A 15,594-nucleotide genomic window follows, 5' to 3' on the forward strand; every position below is an offset into this window, starting at 1 on the left:
CAGTGTGTGTCCTTGAATGGCCACCCCCCCCACCGGGCCTAAGCCACATAAACACCGACAACAAATTGCCCTGCTAACAGATTCATTATCATTATTACCTCGTTATCTCTCTTGCGTGTGTGCGTGTGCCGGTGACATCCTCGGGCAGTCCTCCGAACGATGACGCATAAAGAACGCTTCTCCGATGGTGATCCTTTTGCGGGTTCTTCGAGGACGCAGGCACCCGAGAATCCATAAACTCACCAAGGTAATGACCGTTTGAGCCGGCCATTTTCTTTTCCGGGCCCTGTGTCCTGCTGGCGGCGGCGGCGGCGTTCGCATTCGGTCGAGAAGTTAAATGAACTTTCTTTCACGAGCCACCACGAGCTCCTTGTGGTCCTTGCGCGGGCCTTACGGGATATCTTTCATCTCCGCCGACGCCGGACCTTTCTGCGCGCAGTGACAGGTCAGTCTCGGGCCTTTTTTTTTTTGGGTGGCCTCCGGGGTCCTGTAGTTGATAATCTTTCCGTCCGTCCATCCTACTACGGTCGAAAAGGCAAATTACGTTGAAGGACAAATTTTATTACCAGCGCCCGGACCCGGGCACCGGGCCCCGTAAGAAAATCGCTCGGGGTCGCCCGAAACAAAGTGCCACGCCGGTGACAGGAAATCTGGTTTCGGTCCTGGTCCTGGAACTGTCAGGTCCAACTCGGCGAAGGAGAGATGTCATCGGCCGAATTCGGACCAGAGAGCCGGAAACGCAACCGCAGCAGTGGAATTTATAATCAAATGTCAATGTCAAACTCGGGGCTGGTGGCCGGCTGCTGGCCCGTCAACTGTAAAGCGACCGGGAAGCGACGACTCCGTTTCCGACACTTTTTTGATTTATTCTCCGGCGTCCGGCGTCGCGGGCGCGGTGGGCGTCTTGTGGCCGGCCTGGCGCGCTTGTAATATTACTTCTTGGCCGTCGGTTTTTTGGTGTGCATAATTTATAAATCCTTTTGTGGAGTGCATTAGACGTTCTGGCGTCGGGTCCGCCTGGAGTGTGCCAGGGGTTCGGGCGAGGCAACAAAGTTTTATTGGCCGCTCAAAAGTCGGGTGGGTCAGCCGGTGACACGCGCCCCACACAGTGGGTTGCCCACGGGCGGCCAAGTTCTTGTCCCACTCGATAGTGGATTGTGGCCGATTGGCTCGAACTGTTGCCGCTAAATTCATGTATGACAACGAAAACCCAATTAAAAGAATTCCTCGTTAAATTTTAGAACACTTTCCACACTCAAAGACCCAGACCCGTTTCTTGCCAATTTCGTGGCCAACGCGGGCCGATAGTGCACCGGGACCCAGAGTACACTCTTTTCGAGGCGAAACTTTTCCGACATCTTTTCGCATTATGCGGTAATCGAGTTTTCCAAAGCAGAGCGGCCCGGGCCCTTTCGGTGCTCCTCGGTCAATCCTCGGCATTTTCGCATCGAAGCGAGAACAGAACTTCTTTCTTTCGCCCCTTTTGTTCCGAAGTGACGCAAAGTGACGAAAGTGGTTGATTTCGCCAACGAAAGCAAATCCTATTCCCGGTGCCGGTGGCGGGCGGACGGACGAACGGACGGAGTCCTTGGCACGATGATCGTAACATTTGAATATTGGAATGTTTTCTTTTTTCGTTCAGTGATTTGACGGACCCTCTGTGGTCCTTTTTTTTGGTGATTGAAGTGTACGGATGGGTAGCAGTTTGATTTTATATCGTCCTTTGCGAAAGGCGAATGTGCTTAAGAGTCAATTGTTTCACAGTTTTGTCGTGTATCCTTTCCGAAAGCGATATTCGATCCTTGCGCTGGGGTGCTGTTGCCCATCGCCCGGATATCGTCCTTTTGGCGTTTACTGCTCGCTGATGCTTTGGAGTGTGATTTCTCTATCCGAAATCATTCATGAAGTGCCTCTGCCAACTCCTCGAAGCGTTCGGAAGCTCCAGAAAGCGGGACACCCGAGATAAAACACAGGATGTGTAACATTCGGTGTCCGTTTTTTATATGTTGATAGGGAACAGACTTGACAACGTATGTAAAGGATCATATTGGCAGCAGAACAAGGAACAAGGAAAGAGTTACGATGTGACGAAGGGTCCAAACTATTGCACTCTTCAAAAAACGGACAACTATTTTAATACCAAGGCCCTTGAGCTGAGCCGCCTTCCGGCCACCGAGTGGCACTTGATTTGGGATCAAAACACGCATACAAAAAAAAAACCAGGCGAAACAATCTGGCAAAGTGTGTGTTTTAATTTTGAGACTTTCCCGTGTACGCCATTTAATTAAAAACGGAAAACTTTTTCCCAACACGGGCGCAAATGTAATCAACCGGAAACCGAGCCAGCCGGCACGGCCAGACCAGTACCAGCTGTTGCTTACGATGGGCAAATGCATAAACTGAGCTACGCTGAGCCCCCGCGGACATTGTTGTTTCCTTCTTCAGACACCAGAGAAGTCTTGGGCGAAGATTAAAATTTTATGCAAAAAAAGGCATCCACCCACTGGGCTGCCGGGGCGGCAGCTATTGACTATCCCCGCGACAGTCTCGAGGTCGGAAACCGACTACCGACTACCCTTGGGTGTATGCTAACGAGCCGCCTGCACAATTACTTTCATTTGCCCTCGCTCCGAGACGCAGACACGGACCCCGGGCGAGCAAGTGAAATATAATATCCATCCGTTATCGAGCCCCGCGGCTCGCGGAGGGATGCGACAAATTAAATCTTTAAATGGATCCTCATCGCCGGATGCTTGCCGGAGGTCCGACCGGCGAAAGGGTGGCTTCTGGTTAAGCGGTTTTGATGGACATGCGCCGGCGAGCCAGGTATGCAGGCCTGCTAACCCGGTGGGCGATCGTGACGCTCGCGGGGGACCGCTCGCTGCTTCGACTGATTGCGCTTCCCGCTCCTCGAGTCCTCGGGTCGAACGCCCGAACGCCCAAAGATCCCAGCCACCCGATAAGCGCGCAGTGGAAGAGTTAATATAATTTGTTAGAAATGTAATTGATACCCCACGCGAGACCAGCTTCTTCTCTGTGGACTTTGTTCTCCGTTCGAAGAATCAGAGATCCGGAGCCGGGGTGACCGCACAGCGGGCCCGCGAGTTACACCTTCGCCGTCCGAAGCGCGATGTGGAATTAATTTATGGGAAATGATTACATTAGTGGCCACTTAGGAGTGAGCGGTTGGACCCGTGTGTTGGGTCCGTTTGTAACGTGTCGAAAGAAATCGATCCCTGCGACAACGACTACGACGATGATGACGACGACAACGGCGATGTTCGAAAGAATTCGATATCGATGCGATCGAAGATTGATGGCAGGTGCACCACCTCTGGCTTGAAGGGGGTTTTGTCTCGTTAATCCGTTCTTTTGCTGAGGTGAGGAATTGAATCAGGTAACGAATGGTCAGCAAGATCAGTATCGAATACTTTATAACACTTTATGCCGGCACTCCTTGCAATGATCGGTACAAGTTGCCGAAACGGTGCCTTCTGAAAAGGTTCCCTGCATTCGAATGCACCAAGAATTAAAAGGAAAGGTGGCACTACACGGCGGTGGACAGAATCACGGCCTAGCGGGTTATGCTATCCCATTACTTTTCCAACGCTTAACCCGACTGGGTTTTATTCTATTTCAAGATACGCCTTGACCCAGCGGCACCCGAATCGGGCGTTGTATTCATTCATTCACTGCAACAACACCAACAAAGTGCAGCAAGACGCATTCCATTCCACGCACGCCATTTGTACCGAGTTTTGCCCTCAGGGATCCACTCTAATCCCGCAACCGATACCGAGGTTTGCGCCAGTCAATGGCCCTGCTGCATATCGGGAGCCGAAAAGCAAACAAAACCCAAACTCCGCGGGCTACGCTCTGCGTCAACCCGGCTTAAGCTTCCCCGTCACAGCCGCCGCCCAAAAAGCGGGGAAAGAAAATTAAAAATAACATCTCGGCCCGGCCGACACTCGGCGATCGCCACCGGGGGTTGGCGATTACATATGTTGGGCACAATGCACAAATGCAATGAGCGCATCGCCGGGAACAATGAAACTAAGCTGGCTGGTATCCGGAGCAAGGATTTGCGAGGCCGTGCGAGCGACCTGCCGCTGCTCCCTTCGACGGATAATTGTTCCGGATTATGGTCGATACTCGCCCAGGTTTTTTTTTGCACGCGGCCCGACGGAAGTGGCCCACGCTCGAAAGGGCGTTAAGGCAACCGGCGGTACCGGTGGCATTCGACAGCCAGACAAATAAGCTTCACGGGGTGGGTTCCCGAGCCAAAAAAATCGATCCCTTTTGGTCCCGAGGCCCCAGCGGCCGTGAAAATTGCGAAAGGAAGCAGCGTAAAAAGCCACTGCCACTGCCACCGCCGGCAGCCCAAAAATAATGGGCACGAAACAAGGGCGCGACGGTGGTCAGCATATAAATATGGATGCTCTTTTTTTGTTGCGCATTTTGCGGGGTTTGGGAAATGTGAAAAATTATTTATTTATACTTCCATTATTGCGAGGGCCATCGCAGGACGCACGCTTTTCACGGTCGTTACGCATCGCGCTTACCTGCACAGGATGTCCGGCGCGGCGGAGCCTTTCTAGCCGATCTTCAAGGAGCGTTCCGTAGCAACGGGATGTGGATTAAAATTGTTCGCCATTGGCGTTAAACCGTTGGAGGTATTTGCGAGAAGTCGACCGCACGGCTACGGTCCATTGCATCAATTTGTCGCCGTTTACGGTGGTTCGTAGTTCGAGGTTCGTGCGTTGGGACCGCATTTGCAACAATATCGGGTTTGTAAATAGTTCGTTTAATTCTAAGGAGTCCTGGGAACGCGTGACGATACAACCTACTGAGCTATTTCACTGTTCCGGGTTGTTCCGGGTTTGCGGCCTCTGGTCTTTATTCGATTCCTTAATTGTTTTAATCTAAAGTCAAGCATTTATCATAAGTTTAAAGGGAAAACCAGGAAAATTAAAAAAAATGACACTCAACTCACGTTGGATAGAAAATGAAGGAAAAGCAAAGCGAGTTCCTAAGCACGTTCCGATTAAATGCTGGTCTTGCACTATTGCGCCTGGTGGGTAACCAACGGTCTGTAGAATCTCTTATCACTATTGCTTTCCCTTATCTCAACATTATGCTCTACCAGGCTACTTCACTCAAGCTCGAGAGCCATCCTGCCCGGACCTGCCGCTCCCGATGCTCGTCTCCACGTCGGAAGCGTCACACAGCGATGGTCGAATAAAACTACCAAACTAACGATCCCCTCGATGGCGCCCCATGTGGTTTCAGGTCGGGTCAAAAACATGATATCTCAATTTTGTGTATGTGTGTATGTTTCAAAAATTATGAAAATTACCACCACCAAACACCGTGAGCTGTTTGGGGAGCTGCTGGTTCGGGACGCCCCCGGATCGACGCCAATAGTTTTAACATAAGAAAGACATTATCGGTGGAAACGTTACGTGGAGTCGCCACAGGACGGCTCGGCTTCGGTGTGACTTTAAGGTTTTATTTATTAAACACAAGACAAAAATGGTTACATTTTACCGACCGCACCGGGTATCGGTTAGTAACGCTTGAAGTGCCATCAGGCCTTCGGATTCGGCAGCGAATTAATTAGCGATAAGCTTAAACGGCCCCAGGCCGTCGGTCGTCAGAATTCGGTTCTAAAACTAAAACTTGTGACCTTAATAAGCTCCCGACCGTCCCGGGCCAACTGTTCCGGAACAACCGGGAACCTAACCAGGGCTAAGGGGCTAAGTAGGGCAAACAGCAATTTAAATGCAATTGCCAAGAATTTTACATCTCACCCCGGGGCGGTAGCTCAAATTGACGTTCTCGTTTGGCGCAGGAGAATCAAACGTCACGGAAGGCTCCCGGCGAGGTCGCTGCTTTTCTCCCTATTTTTTCCTGGAACATAAGATTGGCCCGTAGGGGCGAGGGAAAAAATTGGTTGTATCATGCAACACTCATCGCACTCGCGGAGGCACACCATAAAAACATAAACAGTTCCCAGGTACCTGCTAATTTGGCTGCTGCCATTCGTACTGCGGCTGCGGCCGGTGCCCTAAAAGCCGCCAGTGCGAGGGCGTAGACAACCCGGAATGACCCAGGCGATCCAGGGACTTCTTCATGCCTTCCTCATCTTTCCCTCCGGCATAGCGGAATGCGGCAGCACCATAAAGGCGCTGGCTGACTGGCTCCGTGGCTTTCGATTGTTTGACTTCATAAATTATGACCGAGGTCCCGTGGTCCCGTGGGCCAAAAAGGCCAACTCATGGCAGCAGGTGATTCGCAGGCCCTCGGCCTCTCGGCGCTGCACTTAGAGTCCATAAAAAGGCGTGCCCCTAATTTTACCCCAGTTCCGAGCAGCCATCAAACCCGTAGTTCTCCGCGTGTTCCCTGCACTAATCTTGACATCTTGTGCAACATAAAAGGATGCGCCAGGATTCGGGGCTACGGCTGGCTCGTGCTTGGTGCCGCTTTGTTGTCCAGCTTCACACAGCCCGGCCGCAGTTTGTAGCAATCTGTTGACCGGGGCCACTGATAGCCCTTAAGGGATGCGAGGGGCGAGGACAACAAATGGCAGTCCTGAGACCATTCAGATGTCATCGAGAGCGGGGACACTAATCCTGGGTTCCCGGGGAATAATCGTAATCACAAGCACCGCTCGCGATTGATTAAAGGTACGTCCGACCCGTACGAGGTGTTGGTTGGATCGAAAAGACACCTACCGGTGGCCGCCGAGGTACGCGAGGACCTTCGCTTCGCTACAGAAACTTTTCGCTGCACCTGCGGACCGCACTCGGCGCGGTAAGAAAAATTGCCTCCCGGCGGAAACAATCGCTCGGAATCAGGGCCACATAAATAACGCTGGCGAAGCATGTTATGCTCACGATCTGCTTCCCGGCAGGAGGCAAGCGCACGGCGTGCGTGCTTCCGTGAGCGACACAATACGACAGGAACAACACGTATGCATATGGAACAACACCCGGGCCGGGCCGGGCCGGGCCGGGCCGGGGACGCCCACCGGAACGTGGAGCGCCAATGATCTCCATTTTTATGGATCTGCTGATTAAGTGGACACCGGACGCGCCGGCGGCGGTGCCACAGTCTGCGCGCTGCGTGGGACTTAATAAATCACAATCTAATTTACAAAAAGGCGTAACTTAATGGCGGTTAAGGCGACCAGAATGTCGGCCGTGAGGGACCGCGCGGGCAAGCATTATGCATAAATAGCCGACCCGAACCCGACATCCTTCCTCTGTCGCGGCTTTTGATGTCGCCCCGGGGGGCAGCTCGCGGCCATCGGTCAACTGCTTAAACTGGAAGGTGTTTATGGTTTATGATGTTCTAAGGGGGTTGCGTTTTTGATTGAAATTTTGCTAACCCAGTCCGTCCCAGCTTTGATCGCAGGTTAATGAACCTTGTGTCGGGGAGAAGCGAAGGATCCGTTTTTCTTGTATGAACGTTGATCGAAGCAGAACCCTATTTTCACATATCTGATGGAATCTCTGGTTTTTGAGTCTTCAGCAATCTTAAGGTTCCCATTGGGCCAAAGGTTTTTAACCCCTTTACCAGAAACCTTAAACTCAAAGAATCTTAAGGAATTCAACCCTCCAAGATGTCGTTGATCGCATAAAGAGCGCGGAAGGTCCCTGAATTAAAATTCCACAAAGTCACGTTCCCGCAAAAGCTGATCTATTTTCAGTTCGACATTCGGCGCCTCTATAATAAACCTCAAATGATGTTGAATTCTTGTCTGCGCCATTTCCGAGGCTCCCTCTCCCGAGGTGGAGCCATCTGTCTGGCAAGTCGTCGCAATCCGCGTCACGACAATAAACTTGATGTTTACACGTCGCACCCAACAAATGTGGACGGATTGTCCCGGATTGCTCTCCGCGGGCACGTCACACGGACGCGGACTGGTCACAGGTGTGGATGATTTATATCCCGCTCGTCAACATTTAATAATCCCTGTAATCTCTCCGTCGCACACGCTCTGCATCTCTCTCTCTCTCCGGTTCTTGGGTCGCGTCGTTGCGATTTGTGTCCGCTTTGATTGTGCCGGAATTCGGAATCGTCACGACCCGTTCGCAACCCCAATCCCAAGGAGGAGGGTTGATGAGAGATGAACCCGACATTCGCCGTCACTCCGACGACGGCATCTCCGAGACGGCGCTGACGACGACGGCGAAAGAATTCACAAAAGGACATTCCCGCCAAGGACGAAGACGATGGCATGAAATTGAAAATGTAAATATTTTCCCGACGCCCCAACGGCGACGGCGGTGGGGTTTCGTGATTTTTCCTCACCCGCAAGTGTCCTGGAGCAGTGGGGAGCAAAGGTGAGGCCTCGGCCATGGCACGCACGCCGGGCCAGGAAATGGATTCCAGACGATGATTATATTCAATTATGCGATTTGTTTACCGAATTATATCCTCCCGCCGCCACCGTGTGAAGGTCGAAAGGATTCGGCTGAGGCTGCGAAAATTCCCCCACCGAGATATAGGGCCATGGAATCGGGCAGGGAATCACAGGACATGATAAATGAGCCGGGCAGAATGTTGTTCGGCACTCGCATGCGGTAAGGGATTACGCGAGTCGCGGGACGCAAGGAACGCACTTCCGTCGTTAGGTCGCTTCGCTGGAACAGCGGGCCATGATCTGTGGTGACTTAACGGGGGCCAGTTTTTCAAAGACGGATTCACAGGAATTCTCGCCCGCTGGGGATCCCGCAGAGGGTTTCCACATAATTTAGTGACTGCGGTACGTTTTGGGCGGCGCAGGATTGCGGTTCTCGCCTGGAATGGGAGTTACTTCTTCGAGATGGCTAATTTCTCATCCTTTCCACCGGAGAAAGGTGAAGCTGTTTCCTGAGCATACGGCCAGGGTTTTCCAAATGAAGTGCCGTCAGAGGAACTCGAAGCGTTGGCACGTCGGGAGTGTCTTAAAGTACTAAAACTTACTATACGAGGAGAACTTACCAATTGGGCCATGTTATTGAAATCCTCTTGTCAAAATCCCTGCAAAGAAGAGGAATGTTTTCGAAAAAAAATACTACACGTTTAGGACCTTATAGTGCACCACACCTTTCTGGTCCCATCCCAGCTGGAGCCATCTGTTTAACAGTCCGATTTTCCAGTTCCAAACCTGGTATATTCAATTAAATTTGAGTCAAAATCTGACCCTATGTTTGAAGGCAACAATAGGAGAACCGAAGCCAAGGACATATCCAGGAGGTCCTAACCCTTCACCGATGGCGTTTGGAATCAATTGAAACCCCCCCTTAACACGCAACGTTCGTTAACCTAACTGCAAGTCGTTAAATTTGCAAACTATTTGTAATTTAAGAACACCTTTCCGGCGACCACGGCTGGGCGCATTGCAACCTGCCTGCATTCGGTCTCGGTCGGGTCCGATAAATACGCCCGGACGGACCACCAACCCCAAGAGACGGTTCCCTGGTGGCGCACGACAGAAGCCTCGAAGTCCATTTGATTTAATGCATATTCACATTGCGGCTTCCGGAACGTGCCGTTGTGGTAATGGACTGCTGCCACCCCGCCGTAGCACCTGACCGAAGTGGTTCCTACGAAAGATGATCCTTCGATGAACTCGCGTGGCCCTGGGCAGGGCGCCCTCCTCACGAGCCTTCGTGGGCATCGCAAACCACCACTCAAACCGGCTGGCTGGCCAGAGACGACCGATGGGAATCGATTTGCGCTGCGGTTTGCTGCCGGTTCGTGCCACTCGACACTACCACACCCGGACCGGACCCGGACCGGAGTGCCTCCGGGAAGATGGCCTCCGTTTGTAAGCGGACGACGGACGGCGCTGTTGCTTCCCTCTCTAATCGCACACCCAACTGACAAGCTCACGATTTTTACACTCTCCAGGCCCAGGCCGAGGCCCCCCTCCTTGGCTTGACCTTCGCCCGGGAGCGCGTGTGTTAATCCGCCGACGCCCCGGACAAGACGCTTGACGTTTGTGACGGGCGGCCTCCGCCGACAACTCCGAAGCGCTCCGAAGAATTTAATGAATAGAAAATACGTTCATTCAAATATCCATCACCCGGTGGCCCCGACGGTCCCGGCGGCAGCGAAGTGAAGTCCCAAAACTCCCAGGTCCTGTGGGGGGGTCCGAACGCTCGCCCCGCGCTGACATTGATCGTGAAGGCTCGCCGACGCACGCGGCGCGGCGTGTGACATTATTGTCACGACATGGCCGACCGGCCGCCATTCGCGGGCTAATTCAATAAAACATTTATTCGCACATTTGGATAAACTGATGCGAGGTGTCGATAAGCGCCCGGGACACAAGTCCCGGGTCCCGGGTCCCGGGTCCCGGCGGGCCTTCGGTGCCTCCCTTTTGGGTGCCGAATATGGCGCAATCAATTTATGTTTCTCTCTTTCCGCCGAAGGCACGGACCGTCTGAGGACAAGTCCACCGTGCGGGCTTACTTTTCGGGTCCGGGCATGGGAAAAGGTATTGCTGTTGCTGCGGCTGCGGATAACCGAACGGGGAAAGGATAAAGCTAAAAATAAAGATAAAGAACGCGGCACAAGAAAGGGCCACAGTGAGATTCACCGTCAAGCCGAACGCAGCGCAGGTGACCACAGGGCGCAGGCAGGAAGATAGCCTTCGCACCTTCGCGTTCACCCCGTCCGCGGCACCGGAAGGATCGTGGACTTTTTTAATCAACGAAATCCCGCACCAGTGTCGTCGTTACGATCGGGGATTACAAGCCGTGGACCGAGCGGCGGACACATTTCATCGCGCGTTACGAGCTTCCCGACAGCGATAATCGACATTTGAACCGGATCCGGCTCGTGCACTGACTTCTGCCGGCCTGCCGGTTCTCGATCTTCGATCTGCGCCGATCGCCAATTCCAATCCACGCATTCCGTCGGTCGTGTGTGCCAATTATTTTTGCGTCCGCCAGGAGTAACGCGGCGGACAAGATGTCGTTTCGGTCCGGTGTTGTCCGGCCAATTGGCAGCAGCGGGCGGAATTCCTGCGCGCGGCCTGTTCGCCGATATGGAATAATAAATTATGACGCGATTAAGCGAACCCTACGCCGCGGGTTGCATTGCGCATCGCGATGTGATAAACGCATGGCCCCGTCTTCGGTTCCGTCCCAGGGGCTCCGATAAGCAAGGATTCGCTGTTTTCGGGCTGCGGACTGCTACAAATGACCAGTGCTGTTTCGGTCGGGGTTGTTGCCAGAGACCCCGCCCGCGAAGGTTTATCATAATTTATTGATTTCGCTCAAAATAATGTTCACACACCGGTTCCAGTGGGTGGCGTTGGCCTGTGGTCCGTGGCATGTTTTTTGTGGCAAATTGGTCAAATAATTCACTGATTCGAGGTGTGATTTCGGAGGGTCCCGCAAAACTGAAGAGCGAAACAGATAAATTATGATCGAAAGTATGACTTAATGGTGCGCTATGACGGCACGTGCATTCCTTGGCCGTTTGTCACCCCAAAGACCCACGCGAAAGAGGCTCTCTGCGAGGCCACATTATTCACGCCTTTGATACTTCCCGTTTTTTAGACACTAACCTCAAAATCCTTTGCTGGGTATAGTGGACTCCACCGGACTGTTTGTGGTGTGGTTCCCACCTTTCATCCGGATTATCCGGATTGCCCAAATTTGTATCGAAATAGCATTCCGCATTCCCAAAAGTGTCCACAGAAGTTCCAGCACCGTACGGTTGGCCTTCGACACAGCTAGTGCTTAATCGATTATAGGCTCATTTAATACGCAAAAGCTCGGCCCAAGCCAGAGGACACAACCGAGGTTCCCGAGGCGAAAGAACAAACCAGTTCACACCACCACCGGCACTCGTTTGATGTTTGGCCGGCCTTTCCCATCCCAGCATCCTCCGAAATGCTAACGAGTTCCGGGATTTTGTCACACTTTTTCCAAGGCGATTGCTACAAGCAATATAATGTTCGGGACTGCATTCGCTGCAGTCCGGGGCCACATCAAAGGCTGCAAAGGCCTATCGGGCTGCTGCTGCAGTGGTTGGTGGTGGAGTGCCGGGGCGCTCAAATCGGATCCAGATGTGCCACGAGCAGCCCGTTGAAGTCGAAGTCGGCGGAATTCGGTTTCCGTATCGAATCGACCCACAAAGAGCGCCCGGACCGATTTCTGGAGCACCCGGCACCGAACAAGGCCGGACAAGGATCGTTTGGCGTTAGCGTCGGGGTCCCGTCCCGAAAGAATGGAAGCCTCGTACGGTGTTGCCATTTGATCAGAGCGCCTTCAAGGACTCCGGGAAGATTTCACCGGGCCGAGGAGGAACAAAGCCCACAGGAAAAAAAGGGAAAGAAAGCGAAGCATAAAGGACTCCCGGCGTGCGATCGTCGTGCTGGGCTTTTCTCAGAATCACGTCCGAACCGTTTTCTGATAGCCCGTGAGGCCGGTCGCTCCTTTCATTAGTGCCTTGGGCCATCGACAGACACACACGCATCGAGTTGATTGTGTTTGCAAACTTTTTGGGCTTTGCGCTGCGTAAAAACCCGCAAGGCAAGGCGAGGCGGTGTCGCAGATGTACTTACGCCATCCATCTCGGTTCCTTTTTTTTGCCGTGTTCCGTCCTTTCAGGTTTGTGCGTTGTGTACAACATGCTTTTAGTTTTGGCTTCTCGACCCCTCGATGCTCTCTCGCAGCGATCGATGCGAAATGGCCGAGGCAGAAGATGCAGGCCGGCTCCGGAAAAGTCTTTCCCCTTGATAGCTGTGAGGCGCGGCCAGGCCAGGCACCTCGATAAAGGTTTCAATTAAATTACAAGTTCACTTTTTGTGTCCCTCGAACAGTGTGCCTTTGTGGTCCCGTGTTAACTGTACCGTGGGTTGTTTTTGTGTGGGTACCCCAAGAAACAATCGGACAAAGGACACACTCGGCCCGGAAATGATACTCGGAGTAATGGACGGAAGATTCTGGTCCTCGGGTCGAGCCGTTGCGATTCCGAAACGTTGTTACACAAAGTTGGTTTCTAAGAGCGTCGAGTTTTGCATCGAGCCGAATGTGCCGTAATAGAGTTCCGGGACGAAAACCCGAAGCGGCCAGCAGCAGGGCAGGACTCTATCATCTGTCATTGGAAATGGTGCTGCTTTTTTGTGGTGTTTCTCTTCCAACCGATAGGAGCCGGACATATGTTCACCGGGCACGCAAGGACGCCGGTCGGGCCAGTCTGTCCTCCTTTTTGTGACCGGCGCAGGATGCTGGCCGTGCCGGTGCACCAGTTACATATTTAGGTTAATTTAATTTGAACGAAAACATTGTTAGTGCTGATGTTGCGTGGAGCGTATTTCTTTTTTCCGCTTCCCAGAGCCCGTGGCTCGTGTCCTGGCTTGGCCTGGCAGCACACGGGTTGGACATTTATTATCGTTTATCTGTGCAAGCAAGAAGTCGATGGGCCAACGGCAGACACACCGAACCGGTGTGCTCTAATTCGGTTGCTTTTTGACGTCCTGCTGAGGGCATGGTTGCGGTCGGGATCTAAGGAAGGAATTTAGGAAACTGTGCCACGTGTGCCCGTGTGTGTCTATCGGGACTGTACAATGGCCAGAAGGTATGATGTTTATGTTTACCATTAAAGGAATATGTGGCCCGCGCCGGCGTTCCTGGGCCTGGGGTTTGTGGTGTGCCCGAACTCCTGTGGTTCACCTCAGCACCTGCGATGCCTCCAGCAGTCCGTCCGGAATAGTTGAAAGTCAGGCTGTGGCGGGCTTCTCGTCCGTAGTGAGAGAGACAGGATTAGCGGGCACCGAGTGGGCGATGCTCCGAAGCTAATATGGCCGGTATTTCTCATGCCTCTTCTAAGACTCTAATAATAGAGCTGTGTGCTGTGGCGAGCGGAGACGGTCGGTTGGGACCACAAGTCTGTCGTCTGACAAAATATCGGTCGCCCCCGGTCGCCATTTCTGGGGCAGGATCTGTCGGTACGGCGCGTAAGATGCGGTTTATTTCTTAGAATGTGCCCCAAAAATAGAGAGACCACCAGGTTTTTGGGGTAGTGCTTCGGGGAATTTGCGATGTTTAAAGCCAACGGCAAACCGAGGCCCGGCACTGATAAATACAGATTGGCACCAGCGTTGAGGATGATTTTGTGACTGTTCACGGGTACTTTCGTTGAGATCCGTACGATGTTCAGTAATCGTGATTTGCTTATGGACAAACCTAACTAAATTAATCATTGAAACCATTTTAGGGATAATTTTGAACCAATTATTTGAACCCTTTCAAATTACCCGTTACGCTCGTGATGAATTATCAGTAACCTGCAGCTGACTCATTTTTCCACCCATAAAACTCGAACTCGAACCGCTGCTCGGGTGCCGATCGTCATTCGTAGTGTTCCTGTCGAACCGGATTTGCCAAACCGGCAATGCGTGAGACGTTTGAAATCCATGAATTCGATAATCACGTTTGGCAGGCATTATAATTACATTAAACATATTCCAACCGGAGGACCCATTCGCTCGTATCACCCATATCACCCGGGCCGGCCGCAAGAGCCGGAGCCATCGGTGGCTTAAGCGAACGTCACGTCGTTGATGATCGAAATTACGCACGTCGTTCGGATTTCGATTTCCACTCCGGCTCCGGCACGGGCGATTGGAAAGCGGGACATGCGCGCGCGACAAACCGCGGAGGTCCCGCCGCTGTGGCCGTGCCAACGGCACCAATAATGGTGACAATAATAATGGTCACAGATAAAAATGAAATGGAAAAACAAGCGCGCCATTCGGTGCCTGCGTACGTGCTGCGCGCGCCATGTTCCGGGATAACGAGGACCAGCAGGCCGGCCTTCATATGGCCGGCCCATCGATGGACGACGGATGGCGATTACGACGACGACGACGGCAACTGTCCAAATAGTCCCGATATCGATCCCTTTCCGGGATGCGAGTGGAGCTGCGGAAGGCGGGAATATTTTTCCGACCTCCAATATTAACACAAACAAACGATGGCCAATTGTCGACCGTGAGGGGGTAAAAATATGCTGCGCTCGTTGTCGTTGTTTGTCGGGCCGGGTGGACGAACGGGGTTTGATGGGCCCAACGGGGCTGCCGTGGGTCATGTTGTCCATTTTCCGGATGTACTTTCGCGTCCTTCGTTCCGATCCGGTCCGCCAGCCAGCCAGCCAGTGTGTTTTTAATTCCGTAACGTCAATACTGATTCTGATTCGCTTTGTCGATGGAATGAATTGTGCCAATGGCTGCATTTTCGATTATGTTCCCGTTTTTTTTTTCACTTTCGAAGCTCACGCAGAGCGCCATAAACGTAGCGTTTGATGTGTGAAAAAAGAGAGGGGAAAAAATATTAAATAAAAATCCTCCTTGTTTTCCGATCTTTATGTAATCAATAAAATTTATGGCAGCCCATCAAGGTCACTTCCTTTTTTTCCCAATAAATTAGTAATGCTTATAATTATCTCATCCGCTAATTTATTCATCCCTAACAAGCGTTATTCAGGTCAACGCGTCCGGGCAGCGGTCATCCGGGCTGACGTAAGAAAAAACACAACGCGACCGGGCGGCCCGATTTCGGGCAAGAGCCGATAATTATAGGGTTGCGT

This window comes from Anopheles bellator, chromosome 1 (assembly GCF_943735745.2).
Source record: "Anopheles bellator chromosome 1, idAnoBellAS_SP24_06.2, whole genome shotgun sequence".
NCBI lineage: Eukaryota > Metazoa > Arthropoda > Insecta > Diptera > Culicidae > Anopheles > Anopheles bellator.